Source organism: Geotrypetes seraphini, chromosome 2, assembly GCF_902459505.1.
Source record: "Geotrypetes seraphini chromosome 2, aGeoSer1.1, whole genome shotgun sequence".
Classification (NCBI taxonomy): Eukaryota; Metazoa; Chordata; class Amphibia; order Gymnophiona; family Dermophiidae; genus Geotrypetes; species Geotrypetes seraphini.
The window spans coordinates 156,386,890-156,400,715 of NC_047085.1; positions in this window are offsets into that span (position 1 = coordinate 156,386,890).

Here is a 13,826-nt window from a genome sequence, read left to right on the forward strand (position 1 = left end):
CTTTCCTTTCCCCCTTCCTAGTCTGGCATCTCTCTCTACTACCACTATTATTATTATTTCTATAGCACCCTTCCCATAATCTGGCATCTCTCTCTACTACTACCACTACTATTATTATTTCTATAGCACTACCAGACTCTCCTCCTTCCCTTCCATTCCCTGGTCTGGTATCTCTCCTTTCCTTTAGTCATCTCTCCTCCCCCCTCCCCAGTGTAACATTTTTCTCCCTTCCTCCTTTCTGCTCCCTGCAGTCCATCTCCTTTCCCTTCCTCCTTTCTGGCCCCCTCACAGTCCAACATTTCTCCCTCCTTTCCACCTGTCCATTTATTTCTCTCTTCCTCCTGCATGCTTCTCCTCCAGTTCTCCTTCCCTCCCCTAACCAACATCTCTCTGCGCTCTCCCCCTTCCTCTGAGTGTGACATTTATCCTTCCCTCCTTTCTGTTCTCCCTATCTATCTTACCCTCTCCATGCATTTTCTGCCTCCTGCACGCTTTCTCTCTCTGTCCTTGCCTCTTCCCTTGAGTGGCATCCCTCCTTTCCACCCCCCAACCCAACAAGCTCTCTCCCCTTGCACCATCTCACCCTCCCCTCCTGTAGCACTTTTCCTTTCCCTCCCCTTCTGCCTTTCTTTCCCTCCTCTTCTGCAGGCCAGCAGCATCTCTTCTCCCTTTTCTTTCCCTCTCACCTGTCCAACAGTACCCCTTCTCCCTTCCCTCCTCCCCCTGTCCAGGAGTAACTCTCCTTCTTTCCCTCTTCCCCCTGTCCAGCAGTAACTCTCCTCCCTTTCCTTTCCCTCCTCTCCTGTCCAGCAATACCTTTCCTGTCCGAAGATTTACCAGGAAGCAGGTGGGTGGGTGAACAGGAGTTCAACCTGGCGCAGGCTGCAGTGAGAGCCGTATTGGCCTTGTGTTGTACAGGGTTGCTTTAGAATCAGAAAGAGGCTGTGTGTGCAATCTCTTCTATGGGAGAAGGGTATGGGAGGGTCAGAGACATTTCAATGAGTTATTTGCAGAGTTTATAGAATATTAGGGGTTATGTAACCTTTAACCAGCCTTAGGTTAGGTGCTAAACTGCAGAGTTATGCTTTCATTATACAATGGCAGTTCCACAAAGAACTGCTATTATAGAATTCATTAGTGCACATCGTGTCACCACCTAAAAGTTGACAACTTTTTGAGAATTTAGCACCATGTAAATTGATATTAAGGAGTAGAATGGAAGGAGGCTGTAGATGTATGTATCTGCATAGGTACGAGCGGGTACCGAAAAGTTTTCAGCTCAACCAAAAAGCAAATGATGTGGCTATGGTTCAATCTGAAACAAAGTCAAACCATAGAATTTTGTTCCTGCAAATTGGCACTTAATGAAATAAGATAACACTCTTCTCAGTTACAGTGGCAAAATAACGCTCAGAATTTAGGAAGTTGTTGGTTGGGCTGAGAAACTTTCAGCACCTCCTCGTATATTTTGGTGTGTATAAACATATAGCTACAGTACCTCATATTGGGGTCCTTTTACTAAGGCGCGGTAGACGATTTAGCGTGTGCTAAAAATTAGCACGCACTAAATACTAGCGCACGCTAACGTGCCCATAGGATATAATGAACGCGTTGGCATGTGTTAGCATTTAGCGCACGCTAAAAGGGCTAGCGCGCCTTAGTAAAAAGACCCCATTATGAGATACAGTAGGAGTAGGTACTGCATATACATTTTGGCCCCAGTTCTATAAATCGCGACCTTAGAATTACAGGGTTCTAAGTGACAATTTTCAGTATTTTTAACTTCGATGACTTCCGGGTTCTATCTGACATTATCTTTATATTATCATCATGTAGTATTTTGAGAAACTCTGTTCTGGTGTTAAATTAATAAATAAATCCGCACATGTCATTGAACACCAAATTGCCCCACAAACCTCCACTTCAAATTCCTGAGAATGACTTTCGGTACAGTTAGAATTCTAAGGTCGCGAAATGGTGCCTAAAATTTAGGAGACAAGTAGTGTGGTGCTTAAGCGCGATTCTATAAAAGTTACGTGCACGTTACAGAATCATGCTTAGATGCGCCTAAAGTGGACTTAGGCATCGATAGGCATCCTAACCTTAGGCTCACCATATGTATGCCAGGGTTTTCTTGGCCTAAATGAAGACGTCTAAATCCAAAACAGACACTTACATGTAAAAACACATCCACGATCTGCCAAGTTAGGTGCCTACCATCCAATTCAGTGTAATTTACGTCAATTACAAGGTACTAAATTTTAATCAGCACCGATTAAACCTTTTTTTAATTAAAGCCCTTTTTATCAAGCTGCATAAGGGTTTTTTTTTATCGCACACTGCTGTAGAAATTCTTACTGCAGCGGTCTGCAATAAAAAAAACCTTATGCAGCTTGATAAAAGGAGGCCTAAGGCACACTGATCTAGGCACTTAACTATAGGCATCATTTATAGAATCTGGGCCTTTACATATATAGCTAGAAAGAAAGCAGATGCAGGTTTTGTTTAATGCTTTGTAAAATGGCCTATACATTTTGGTTTTCAATGAGTTAATAACTGTAAAGGCAGGCTCATACAACACAGGGTAAAAGGTACCTCAATTAAATGCCGGCAGCGATGGCCCTCCGAGCGTGCTGCTGGTAACATGGCGGCCAGGGCAGGATTAATTTATCGAGGGCCCCTAGGCACACAAGTACACTGGGCCCCCTGCCCCGCCCCACCCCACCATGTGCCCAGGCAGAAACAGGAATCTGCATCAGAGGGAAGCTTTGGGCAAGTAGCACTGCTTTCAAAATTACAGTTCCCGTTGCCTTTCTTACCCGCGTTGCTTGCTTGTCTTACTTTCCGTCGATGGGGGAGGGGGGCCCACATTGCCGATCGATGCTGGAGGGGTCCATTGCCGTTTAGAAAAAACAATATTGATGCCCTCCTTCATCGGGCCCCCCTGACCATTTCGGGCCCTAGGCATGTGCCTACTGGGCCTATTGGTTAATCCTGCCTTGATGGCGGCTGCCCAGAGGGAGCACGGCCTTCGCTTCGCCCCCTTCCCCGACTCTCCCCTGTACCCTCTGACGTCATCTCTGACATCGGAGGAGTTGGCTGCCTCTCATTGGGTGTGTCGGGAGAGAGGGGGCGCAGCTCTCCTGCAGTGGCAAAATTCAAAGCTGAATGCTTAGGAGCATCAGCCCTTTTCTCTGTGCTCCCAGCGTCCAGATTGATCCTGCCCTCCAGCCACTTAAGTTTCTCATATTTCTACAGTAGTTAGGAATCTACTTTATGTTAGTAAGAAACATGCCATTAATCTGTACTCCCTTATGGTGCTTGGCAGAGTCAGGTGTGTAATATTAAGAAGAAGCGTTCTAGTATGTTATACTCTTATTGTTGTCACAACGGCAGATGCACCCAAGACTTGAAAATTCCAGCCAAATATTGAGACTGGACTCTCGCAGCAAGAGCATTCTGCGCCTGCGGGCAAAACGTTGTCTGCCTTGCTGGCTTATATGGCAGGTAGAATAGCGGAGTACTGCAATGGCCTCGCTAGAAAGGAGGGTAGCAGGTCACAGAAGAGACCGAAGCGCATACTTCTTCGCTGGAGGTCAAGTCGGGGATCAAGTCCTGGAGAGGGCTTATGGCTTGGGTGCTTCCTAGGGTGCTATTTCATGCATATCATTAATAAAATTGTGGCCTTTTATTCCCAGAACTGTCCCTGTGATTTTATTCTTAATGCCAGGGGCCGGGTGGACGAGGAGGTGCAGCCTCCCTATGTTACTGTTTGGTAAAGTTGTTGTGACATTGTATTTTGATGCTCTGGTCTGATTTAGAGATAAATGTAAGAAAACATTTGCAATTGTACACAGGTCCAGAACTGGGACCGTACAGGTTGAGGCTTTTGCTTCATGCCATTGTACCCTAAATGATACTTCTGGCACTATTTGACAGGTGATGGAGGGAAGATTAAATAGTGCTAGTAAAGTATGATTTTTTTTGTGGTACTTCTCAGATGCCAAAATAGCTTGTCATATATTGATTGAGAGTTAGTTGTTTCACTGAAAGAGCTAACTCTGGGGCTTGTTTCAATAACAGTGGATTGGCAACAGAACTAAAGAGAATAACAGGTTGAAATGAAGTTGTTCTTTGATATGTGGGGAATATGGGAGGATCACATTTTTTTAGGCAGTCTCAACCAGGCAGGCAATCAAGGTATTCTAAGGGTTCATGAAAATGCAGGGGCAGATTGGTATCCCCCTCCCCCCCAATTGGCCACTGATGTAAACAAACATTACCTCCTTCCTCTTAAAGACACAAGGGTTTGCAGGCCAGGATTATAAGAACAGTTGCCAGACCACAAGCTCCTGTTCCTTTAAGAAAACAGGAGGGAATACACTGACCTATATATCTGTTCTTGAAGTATTTAGGTAACTGACCTATACAATCTTAGTCCACAACAACTGATCCCCAGAACTGTTAATCACTAACCCTTAACTTTGTTAATTCTACTCAATCTGTAACATCTTTTAAACATTGTAAACCGCATAGAACTTCACGGTCCTGCGGTATATAAACTGTTATTATTATTACACTGCTGCTGGAATTTGTTTACATCAGCTGAGGCAGAGGCTTGCAACCTTAGCAGCTGGAACCTGGTGCAGAATAGGCTGCAGCATCAAGGTTAGGTGAGAGGGAGGAAGGAGAGAAATTGAGGGCGAGAGATGGGCTGGCGATAGGATCCTTATGCTCAGGCTGATTTTTGGTCACAATGGATACCTGTTAAAGTGCACTAGGAGCTAAAGACATTGTATTGGTTATGGCAACTTCAAACACAGTCTATTCAGTTAGCAAAGGTCAAAGTGCAAGGATGGGTAGATTACTGTATTTTGGAGCCTAATGAAGGAAATAATTTGTTCTTCTTCAGAGTATAGATTTCTAAGACCAATAGGAGACTAACAGATTATTGCTGGACGACATGTCAGAAGAAGGGATAAAAGAAATAAAGAGAACTGTGATTCCACCTTGGCAAAGCATCCCAGAAACAGTAGCCCTGCTGAGAACATCCCTGGATGACAGCATGTGCTTGTTCAAAAAGTTCAATAAGCAGCTCTGACTTAGCTTTCTTTGTAGCTTCCATAACTGACACATCTCCCCTTGCTGACACGTTTCGTGTTCTTCTTCAGGGTCGGGGTAGACTCTACAAAAGCCAAATTTAACATTACACTACTGACCAAACCTAAAATTCAGCTTACATTGTTCAAAAACATGTACTCACAATTCAACTATGAGCTGTTAGCACATTGCTGTCCACTTCAATTTGCCACTGCAAAGCCAATATGGCTGCGGCATTTTGCAAAGCACTAAAGAAGGGAACCCCCCCTGACATCACCCAATCAGCACCAATCAACTGCAAGCATTCACAAAAAGAGAGAATTTCAAACTACTCCCTAATCTACCAGGGTCATCCAATCCCCCATTTCATTCAAACCCTCGGGCTGCATAGTGTTAAGCTGGAACATCCATCTGAGTTCCCTCCCACCCAATCACCACAGAATCAACTATTCTCCATTTTAAATCCTGCAATGTATGTTTAAATAATTTCCAATGGCGGACCAGGGAAGCTGATTCATTAGATGTATGTACTCTGGATTTATACTCCGTGAGCCTAACTTTTGGGGCAAGGGCATTGAATTATATAAATTACATGGGATGAATTACAGTCTGTTACATGAATAGATTGATATACTTTCCCTGTAATCGGGTGAGACTAACTATTGCCTGAAATGGTGTAATTACATCATTGACAGTGACCACACACTTTATGTCCATTCTGATGGCCCATTGATGTCCTGGAGCTATAATCCCATTTAATTATTTTCCCAATATTTATGGCTCACCTCTAGGAAAAAATTGGGCTATCACTAATTTGACAACATGCCATTACTATAAAATAATTTGGTTGATTTGAGGGGCGAGGTTGGAAAACTTTTGAACAAATGCAATCGATGTAGTATCAGTATTTAACTGGCTCTGCTTGTACTGTAGCAACAATTCCCTATGGCATACTTAACCCTCAAATACGCTTGACGGACTATCCTTTTCGGGTAGCCTTTTTGATAAAATCTATATTTCATTTCATGAGCCTGTGCTCAAAACTCATCTAGGGAATGGCAGATTCTTCTGAGATGTAAAAATTGACTAATCAGAAGACTGTTCTTCAAGCCCAAAGGGTGAAAGCTATGATATCTTAACAGACTATTTCTATCTGTTACTTTCCGGTAGATAATGTTGAGTAGATGAGCTTGTTGTTTCATAATTTTAATGTCCAAAATGGATATTTCTTGTTCATGCACCGTAGTGGTAAATTTTATAATCACATCTAGTTGGTTAATCCAGCATAAAAAATCATTCAAATCATCCCGGATAGACTTCCAAATTAGAAAAATATCATCGAGGAAGCGCTTCCACATTGCCACTGGTTTAAATCTTACTGATTTAAATCTTACAGAAACTTCTCTTCTATTGCTGCATGTATAATGTTGCTAATGATGGGGCTAAGGAAGCCCCCATGGCTATCCCATGGGTTTGCAAATAAAATTGACCCTCAAACCAAAAAATAGCTCTTGGTTAAAACTAGAATAGCCAACTTTGACAAAAAAAAAAGGAGGTATTCGTAGGCATACAGTTTGAGTTTGAAAAACTTCCTCTAGCAATTCCAAGGCTTTATCTACTGGTATCATTGTGTATAGTGCCATGGCATCTAGTGTGACTAGAAGCCACTGAGTTTCCACGCTTTGTATCTCTGATATCATTTGTAACATATGAGTCGAGTCTATTACCCGAGATTTGAGTTTTAACACTTTGGCCTGCAGAAAAATATCCAAAAATTTTGAAAGAGATTCCAATACTGAGTTTTTCATCGACCAGGTAAGGATGAGATATTCATATGAATTTCTGGAAATATATCTTTAGTAAAGAATATTAGATTGAGCACTTGACACTTTATAGAAAACTAACCCCCTCTTTTACGAAACTGCAATAGCAGTTTCTAGTGTGGGGAGCCGTGCTGCTCCTGACGCTCATAGGAACTCAAAACTGCTATCGCAGTTTCATAAAAGGAATATCAAGTAAATTTGAAAATGAGACTAATGAGGATTGCAGCCGTATGGAATTTTTTAAAGTTCCAGCGGCAGTCTGAAGATCCCATATAAGTAGCTATTTCTTCATTGCATTGTTGCCAAAGCTCGTGTGAGATATAATAAAGAAATGTACACCTGGCACCTGTTCACAACAGTGCCTCCTAAGGTGCCCGACTACTCTGTTGGCATGTCTGTGTGACTCTTCCCATTTCCAAATGGGCTTGTCTTGGATAAGAATATAACATAAGATCATAAGCAGTGCCTCTGCTGGGTCAGACCAGAGGTCCATCATGCCCATCAGTCCGCTCACGCGGTGGCCCATCAGGTCCAGACCTGTACGTAACCCTCTATCTATACCCTTCTATCCCCTTTTCCTTCAGAAAGTTGTCCAATCCCTTCTTGAACTCCAATACTGTACCCTGTCCTATCACACCTTCTGGAAGCGCATTCCTGGTGTCCACCACCTGTTGGGTGAAGAAGAACTTCCTAGTATTGGTTCTGAATCTGTCCCCTTTTAATTTTTCCGAATGCTTTCTCGTTCTTGTAGTTTTCGAAAGTTTGAAGAATCTGTCCCTCTCCACTTTCTCTATGCCCTTCATGATCTTATAAGTCTCAATCATATCCCCTCTAAGTCTCCGCTTTCCAGGGAAAAGAGCCCCAGTTTCTCCAGTCTTTCAGCGTATGAAAGGTTTTCCATACTTGAATTAAATGTGTCGCTCTCTTCTGAACCGTCTCGAGTATCGCCATATCCTTCTTTAGGTACGGCGACCAATATTGGACGCAGTACTCTAGATGCAGGTGCACCATCGCCCGATACAACAGCAGGACAACTTCTTTCATTCTGATTGTAATACCCTTCTTGATTATACCTAGCATTCTATTTGCTTTCTTAGCAGCCGCTGCGCACTGTGCCGATGGCTTCATTGTCTTGTTCACTAATACCCCCAAGTCCCTTTCTTGGGTACTCTTACTCAATAACAGCCCTCCCATTGTGTAGCTGTACCTCGGGTTTCTGTTTCCCACATGCAAGACCTTATATTTCTCTACATTGAACTTCATCTGCCATCTCGTCGCCCACTCCCCTAGATTCTTCAGGTCTCTTTGTAAATCTTTGCATTCCTCTTTAGTCCTAGCCCCATTAAATAGTTTGGTGTCGTCTGCAAATTTTATTATTTCACACTTCGTCCCTGTTTCTAGATCATTTATGAATATATTGAATAGCAGTGGTCCAAGCACAGACCCCTGTGGAACACCACTTTTGACCCTCCTCCAGTCCGAGTAGTGGCCCTTCACTCCTACCCTCTGATTCCTAACCGCCAACCCTCTGTGTACATCTCCTTCCACCCCATGGTTCTTCAGTTTCCGAAGTAGGCGTTCATGGAGTACCTTGTCAAAGGCTCTTTGGAAGTCTAAGTATACGATGTTTTGCATTTGGATGTTTTGATTTTCAAAAGTGGCCCAAAAAGATAGATGTCCTGAGGATAAGAACGTTCCATTCCCCCCCCCCCCAATAAAAATGCAAGACATCTTGCAGTTTCAAAAATGGTTATTTTCCCGATCTATCGAAAATGGATCTTCACATGTACCAAAAAACACATAAAATTAGGGGTGGACCATGAGAATAACATATAAAATACTCTTATTAGCAAAGCACTGGCAGATTAAAAAGATCTGATATGGGGCCATGCTTTGGCGGATAATCGCCTGCTTGAGGGATCATCAATACTCTGTCGGATGTATTAGATCAAAGAGCAGTCTACATCTGATAGTACCCACAGTATTCTAATAAGAAAGGCAAAAAAGCCAAACTGTCAATCTCACAGCCAGTGCTGCCTAAATGCACCCCCCTTGCCCTTACACAACATGATGGTGTACTAACACTTATGCACATAACTGTACACTTACCTGCAAAAATGATAGTATTCTGTAACTTTATGTATGCAAGTGGATGGAAATGTGGGCATACAATTGTAGAGTTGCCTTTATTGTGACACCACATTTTCATGAGTCAGACTAGCAAGGCAGAAAAGTGCAGGCATGCAAATACAATTGCTCAGTAGTAAGGTAGCCCTGAAAAAAACCCAATCTACCCTTTATCAAACAAAGTTATACAAAAAAAGTGAAAACCAAAAAAATCCTCACCAGCTATTAGGAGAATTTTAGTTAACTCCCCCTTTTACAAAAGCATGGAAGCAGTTTTTAACACTGGCTGGTACGCTGAATGCTCTGCACTGCTCTGATGCTCATAGGAACTCTATGACTGTCGGAGCAGCGCAGAGGGGGAGGGGTAAAACGCGGACCTCACGGATCTAAACCAGCATGTCCTTTTTTAAAACTTTATTTAGTTTTTAATGCCATCAAAAAGTGCAATGCAATTTATATACAAATAATGATAATCAACCAAGCACTTATAATCAATCAGTATCTATACAAAAGATAAAAATTCCCTCCCCATCCATCATTACCATCAGGAATAATACCAAAACAAAAGATATACCCCCCCTCCTCGATGTGTGGGTGAAAAACAATGGAAAATAAAGATAAAGGACAACTGTATCAAATCTACAAAAGATGTCAATGGACCCCAAACTAATTTGAATATCTTATTATGCCCCAGCATGTCAGCATTCATTTTCTCATATTTATAAGTTAAACATAAGCTCGCCCACTAAAAAGGAAAACTAAGGTGATCCCAATTCTTCCAATTGCAAGTAATCATTTACATGGCTATCCCGGCCATAATAAGGAAAAGCCGGCATTTATAGCAGTCCATGGGGGGTTTTATAAGCAACAATGTTCCACATATAACTACCTCATATGTTAATGGAATTGATGCCTCCAGTATGGTATTAATCTGTCCCCATATTGACTTCTAAAAGTTAAGTATCAAAGGACAATAGAACAGCAGATGATCCAGTGTCCCTACATCAAGATGACAATGCCAGCATCTATTAGATTTAGAATCTGCATGTCCTTAAAAATCTGAGGTCCGTGCCACTTTTAGTCTCAGCATAGGGAGGGAAAAGCATTAGGATCCACCGGAGCTAAATTGTCCTAGAGGTCTGTCAGAGCCATAACCTATGCTGAGACTAAAAGTGGCACACTTTTAAGGATGTGCAGTTATGAACCGTGAGGTTCGCGTTTTACCCCTTCCCGCGCAGAGCATTCAGCGCACCAGCCGGCACTAAAAACCTCTTCTGCAGTTTTGTAAAAGTGGGGGAGGAATAAATTAGTAATCTTTTTACCCCTCCATCGCACATTAGGCAAAGCAGGAATGTAAATATGTGAAACTGTACTGCTCCAAAGCATTCATGTGTTTGCTGTGGTCCTATTTTTGAGATTTTTTTTTTAATATATAATGCATTTCATGTATGATCAAATAAAGCTGCTATGTTAATTCATATGTTAATGTGTTAATATGCTTTATATAAATATTGCGCACAGTAAACATTTTAAGGGAATAAATAGTGAGTAAAAAAAAAAGTATCCAAATAAATAAATACTCCATTTATTTCTATATGAGAACTTTGCAAACTTTATTTCATTCCACACTGACATGAATATAAGGAACTTCTTGAAACCCAGTCACAAAAAAAAAAGAACCACCGACAACTTTTTTTGTTGACCTTTATTTCTTCCAGTTTGAGCAGCAACCAGGGCAGGATTAACCAATAGGCCAAGTAGTGCCTAGTGCCCAAAATGGTCAGGGGGGGGGGGCCCGAACAAGGAAGGCATCAACATGGTTTTTTCCAAACGGCGATGGGCCCTTCCAGCATCGATCGGCAACGCCACCCCCATCAACGGAAAGTAAGACAAGCAAGCAGCATGGGTAAGAAAGGCAATGGGAACTGTAATTGTGCAAGCGGTGCTGCTTGCCCAAGGCTTCCCTCTGACGCAGCTTCCTGTTTCCGCCTGGGTGCAAGGTGGGGTAGGGGCGGGGCAGGGGGCCCAGTGTGCTTGTGTGCCTAGGGGCCCTCGACGAATTAATCCTGCCCTGGCAGCAACCAAGCTACTGCATTATTCCATGTCAGCAAACTGTGTGCATTGAACTCGAAACTGTATGCCAGCAGCAATACACAAAGACAATTGCACCTTCGAGCAACCTGTGTTAGCAGCTCTACTTCATTGATTTTTCAAAGGGGAAAGGTCATAGATGAACGATGAACTAATACAAACCAAATACAATAGACCAGGGGTCTCAAAGTCCCTCCTTGGGGGCCGCAATCCAGTCGGGTTTTCAGGATTTCCCCAATGAATATGCATGAGATCTATGTGCATGCACTGCTTTCAATGCATATTCATTGGGGAAATCCTGAAAACCCGACTGGATTGCGGGCTTTGAGATCCCTGCAATAGACAGTGTAAGGTTCTTTCCAATATGCCTTTAAAGCAGGGGTGTCAAAGCCCCTCCTCGAGGGCCGCAATCCAGTCGGGTTTTCAGGATTTCCCCAATGAATATGAATGAGATCTATTTGCATGCACTGATTTCATTGGATGCTAATAGATCTTATGCATATTCATTGGGAAAATCCTGAAAACCCAATTGGATTGCGGCTCTCAAGAAGGGACTTTGACACCCCTGCCTTAAAGCGTTTGTTTCTGAAAAAGAAAACACATTGAAGAGAAAGAAGTAAAACAAAGATTCCGGGGGTGGGGTGGGGGGTGTCTATTTTTGTTTTTTTTAAAGTTTTTCTAGACAAGGGCGAACAATTGCTTTACTTCACATTGATCCTTTCTAAGATTTTTGCGTAATTATTTCATGAGTAGGGGCTATTACCGATTCTTTGAGTCCATGCTTTGGACTTCTACAGTGAAAACTTAGCAAATTCAAAGTAACTTTTACTTACTATGATGATCCATTAAGATCAATTAAATTAACTTACACAAACCACTCCAGCGTATTTTTTAACTCCATACTTGTTTTGGTATTTGATGGTATCCAATGGAAAATTAGAATGAGTTTTTGCATGGTTATCAGTTGCAATGGGCCATGGCAGACTATAGCTTCTTGTCCTTGTATAGCTGTAATGAAAATCGAGTGATCCGTGCAGCTTCAGCGCCACCTGTAGCTTAATCCTTTCACTCCACTCAATGAATCTCAAGTACTTTCTGTTAGTGTATCTGTGTTATTGACCACCACCCCACCCTACCCCCAATTACGGAACTAGCTCTTATGCCTCTCGGCATAAGAAATAGATCGACCTTTTTTTTTTTTAATGAAAGGTTTATCTGCAATGTTCACAATACGAATGAGAAGGAAAATGTGGATAAAATTGCTAGATTGAAATATGCTTTTCAAATATTTTCTTAATAATCAGTGCTTTAACCACAAATATAACAGAGACAAGCTAAGTAGGATATAATATAAAAGACCATCTTCTCCCCCTTTCCCCCCCTTTCCCCAATGTACAGGCACTAATTTGTCTTGCACTTGCTCTTATCATTCTCTGTAGAAAAACTGAATATTTGCTCCTATATAAATACAATAGAACTCTCAAGCAATCAGAACAAAAAAATCAAAGAAATAAAATTGAAAATCAAATCAATTTCTGGAGGAAATCTAAGTATAAACTTGGTATACCACACTTGAGTATGCCCAGGCTTTGCCTGCCACATTTCCGGTAGTTGTCTGGAACAGTTTATAGTATGGGGCATAGTATTAGTTAGGCCTATTTGTAATAGTAACTCTCAAGCAACCAGAAACGACATTTTTCCGGCATCTACCAATCCCTATGGGTGCTGGTTAACTGAGCGTCTACTATATATCATAAGGGAAGGCAATATTGAAAACTGGCAGGTTTTGCTTCTCACATTTGAAGAGTAATATAGAAACATTTTTCTTTTAAACTTTCTTTTGCTGTTAGTGTTTAAGAAAAAAAAAGTAATCTTCCAGAAATGTAAAGGGTCTTGGATTGGATCTATCACCTCTTTATGGTACAACCAAAATTGTTTACATTGTTTTTTTCATTAATTTCATATGCCAGTACTTTCTCTGTCTCTAGTGGACTTACGATTTCGTTTTTGCACCTGGGGCAAGTAAAAGTTTAGATGGTTTTGCCCTGAGTCACAAGGAGCCAAAGTGAGAATCCAAGTCAGTTCTCCAGGTTCCTAACATAGTCTTAGGCTATTCCTTCACTCTTCATTCCTTCAGTTTAAAAAAAAATCTTTCAGATGGACTGGATCCTTTTGAATCCCACTCTTTCAGGCTTTTTGGAAAGTTTAGGGCTTGAGAGGGAGTCATCCTGCAATTAGTCATGAGACATAACTTCACCTAAGAATGGCTGCTAAGAGCGTGGGGGGTGTTGAATTTCTTACCGCAAATTTTTTTGTGTGCTTTTGACTTCAAATGAAAAGCATATTTCAGAATGTAAAGAACTGAATTTGAATATGCTTACAGATAAGCACCAAGGTCAAAAGGAAAGCTGTACTCTATAGTGCGTGAGTCAGAAAAAAATTCTTTGACCCAATCTCTCAAATAACCCTAGAAACATTTAATCTGATAGTGCCTATGCTCTTAATTTTTGCCTTACTTGTTAAACAACATTTTTAGGGATTTCTTTTTTTAATGCTGAGAAGAGCATTGTGTCTTGGTGAAGTTCTCTTGAAAACCTCTTTTTTTTTTTTTTTACTTTTCCAAAACTTTGTGCAATATGAATGGTTTCAAGCAGAACAAAAGACGTCCTGCAAATAGAAATGTGT